Source organism: Salvelinus alpinus, chromosome 8 (genome assembly GCF_045679555.1).
Source record: "Salvelinus alpinus chromosome 8, SLU_Salpinus.1, whole genome shotgun sequence".
Classification (NCBI taxonomy): Eukaryota; Metazoa; Chordata; class Actinopteri; order Salmoniformes; family Salmonidae; genus Salvelinus; species Salvelinus alpinus.
Genome location: NC_092093.1, coordinates 50,435,708 through 50,439,285, shown reverse-complemented (window position 1 = coordinate 50,439,285; position 3,578 = coordinate 50,435,708). Strand labels below are relative to the sequence as shown.

Here is a 3,578-nt window from a genome sequence, read left to right as displayed (position 1 = left end):
GTACAGAATATTGGAATCTTAGATAGCATATTGGCTGGCTTACCTGAGGCTTATCCAATCGGGTGACACATTTCAGAACATCCAGATGTAATGTAAATATAAGGGTTGTGGAATTCAACCAAGTCCGTTGGATGAATCGTCCTGTCTGAGTTCAACTTAGGGTTGACAAATTCTGGTAAAAAAAAAAAAATTATACAAATTTTGCTAAATTTCCTGGTTTTCCTGAATCCTGGTTGAAAGATTCCTGGAATCACAGGTTTTTATGTCATGAATCTGCCACAAAGTCATGAAATCTAGTCAATTATTATTTTTTTATATATTTTTTACCTTAACCACACTGATAACCCTAATGCCTAACCTTAAATTAGATCAAAAAGCACGCTTTTTTTTGTTTTCAGGCATTTTTACAATATAGCAAATTTTGACTTTGCAGCTTGCCCATCTAGGCAAGTTGACGTTTATTGGGATGAGTCTTGTCCTTGAGGCAGAACTGAGCCATTTCCACTAGATGGGCCAGCTGCAAAGTCAAAATTGGCTATATTGTAACCGTTCATAAAAACAAATGTGCTTTTTGGTCTTAATTTGAAGTTAGGGTTAAAATCTGATTTTGTGGCTATGCCAGATAGTGACCACTGTGCAGATCTGCCTCCAGGGCAACATTCATGGTGAAAAACGCTAACCTTCCCCCATCTAACAGAAATGGCTCAGTTCTGCCTTCAGGGCAAGATTCATGACAAACTTCAACCTGTGGAAAGATACTGGAATTTTGCAACCCTAGTTCCTCTGGTTGAACTGATGGGGTCAATCAGCCTGAAGGCTCAATACCCTTCTGAACTCTGATATGAGTACTGATTGATTGATTGATTACTACTGCCTTCTATCATTTTCTCCATAAGACATACTTCCAGTCCAACCAATGACCAGCCCTTTTTATTTATGGGGCGACAGGGTAGCCTAGTGGTTAGAGCTGTTGGACTAGTAACCGAAAGGTTGCAAGTTCAAATCCCCGAGCTGACAAAGTAAAAATCTGTCGCTCTGCCCCTGAACAAGACAGTTAACCCACTGTTCCTAGGCTGTCATTGAAAATAAGGATTTGTTCTTAACTGACTTGCCTAGTAAAATACAAATCTACCAGTGAATGATTTATGAGTGGAGGAACTGTGTAGCTAGCTGATCTAGAAACTCTACTCTTTTCACATCTCTCGCCCTCCACTACATTCATTAGTCTCTCTATCGTCCTCCGCTACATTCATTAGTCTCTCTATCGTCCTCCACTACGTTCATTAGTCTCTATCGTCCTCCGCTACATTCATTAGTCTCTCTATCGTCCTCCACTACTTTCATTAGTCTCTCTCTCGTCCTCCGCTACATTCATTAGTCTCTCTCTCGTCCTCCGCTACATTCATTAGTCTCTCTATCGTCCTCCACTACATTCATTAGTCTCTCTCTCGTCCTCCACTACATTCATTAGTCTCTCTCTCGTCCTCCGCTACATTCATTAGTCTCTCTATCGTCGTCCACTACATTCATTAGTCTCTCTCTCTCGTCCTCCGCTACATTCATTAGTCTCTCTCTCGTCCTCCGCTACATTCATTAGTCTCTCTATCGTCCTCCGCTACATTCATTAGTCTCTCTATCGTCCTCCGCTACATTCATTAGTCTCTCTATCGTCCTCCGCTACATTCATTAGTCTCTTTATCGTCCTCCGCTACATTCATTAGTCTCTCTATCGTCCTCCGCTACATTCATTAGTCTCTCTATCGTCCTCCGCTACATTCATTAGTCTCTCTATCGTCCTCCGCTACATTCATTAGTCTCTCTATCGTCCTCCGCTACATTCATTAGTCTCTATCGTCCTCCGCTACATTCATTAGTCTCTCTATCGTCCTCCGCTACATTCATTAGTCTCTCTATCGTCCTCCGCTACATTCATTAGTCTCTCTATCGTCCTCCGCTACGTTCATTAGTCTCTCTCTCTATCGTCCTCCGCTACATTCATTAGTCTCTCTCTCGTCCTCCGCTACATTCATTAGTCTCTCTATCGTCCTCCGCTACATTCATTAGTCTCTCTATCGTCCTCCACTACATTCATTAGTCTCTCTATCGTCCTCCACTACATTCATTAGTCTCTCTCTCGTCCTCCACTACTTGCGTCCAGTGAAGGTGAAAATGTAAACGTTGGTTGAGCTGTTTTGAGTACAGTACTACATTACCCACCATTCCCTCCATGGAAATGATTTTTCACTAGGGTTGCACATTTCCGGTAACTTTCCTAAAATTCCCAGATTTTTCTAGAAATCTTGGTTAAAAGGTTCCAGGAATCAAGATGGGGGGGGGAATAGCAGGAAATCCTCCAACCAGGATTTCTGGGAATTTGGGGAAATGTACTGTAATTTTGCAACCCTAGTCTCCACTGTATTTGATATTTGTTTATATATTTGATCTACTTTAGGGAAGAACACAACTGCAGAGTTATGTATTGTATTAGAACCACATTCCAATAGGCCTCATTCCTCCAGCTACGGTGATGAGCCTAAATTCTCTACCTCTTCATTTGCCATTCGTTTGACAGTATGACATATTCCTCTTCTTTCTGAAAGACTGCTCTTTAGTCGAGCAGATGTGGTTCCTATGTTTAGTGTCTGTACCTAACTTAAATTAATAAAGTGATTTCAGATTATTATGTGGTGTGTGTGTATGTGTCCTTTGGCTCATTTTTAAATCTAAGCTGACCTGATTTCTTAGTATCATTTAAACCGTGATTCAATCCAATCAACAGTAGATCCACGTTTTATTAAAGCGCACTTGATATTTAAAGTTTGTTTTTTGATTGAGCCGACGTACGCAGTGTTAAACATGAAGGTGGTCTCGGCAAGTGCGGGGACATGGCGGGATCGGATTGAATGCCGGTTTTAGTTGGACTTTGATAGTAAACACCATTCTATAGTAAACACCATTCTATAGTAAACACCATTCTATGGTAAACACCATTCCATAGTAAACACCATTCTATAGTAAACACCATTCTATAGTAAACACCAGTCTATGGTAAACATCATTCTATAGTAAACACCATTCCATAGTAAACACCATTCTATAGTAAACACCATTCTATAGTAAACACCATTCTATAGTAAACACCATTCCATAGTAAACACCATTCCATAGTAAACACCATTCTATAGTAAACACCATTCCATAGTAAACACCATTCTATGGTAAACACCATTCTATAATAAACACCATTCCATAGTAAACACCATTCCATAGTAAACACCATTCTATAGTAAACACCATTCTATAGTAAACACCATTCTATGGTAAACACCATTCTATGGTAAACACCATTCTATAGTAAACACCATTCCATAGTAAACACCATTCTATGGTAAACACCATTCTATAGTAAACACCAGTCTATAGTAAACACCATTCTATGGTAAACACCATTCTATAGTAAACACCATTCTATAGTAAACACCATTCTATGGTAAACACCATTCTATAGTAAACACCATTCAATAGTACACACCAGTCTATAGTAAACACCATTCTATGGTAAACACCATTCCATAGTA

The 3,578-nt window shown here is 39.7% G+C and overlaps 1 protein-coding gene across 1 annotated transcript in view; it reads left to right on the top strand.

The window, feature by feature from the left end:
* The window catches only part of LOC139583250 (retinol dehydrogenase 10-A), a 32,363-nt gene extending 29,683 nt beyond the window's left edge, over window positions 1-2,680 (top strand). The window contains exon 6 of the mRNA XM_071414110.1: window positions 1-2,680. This exon is cut by the window's left edge and continues 933 nt beyond it. The gene's annotated coding sequence lies outside the window, so the exon portion shown is untranslated.
* Window positions 2,681-3,578: the final 898 nt, after the last annotated feature.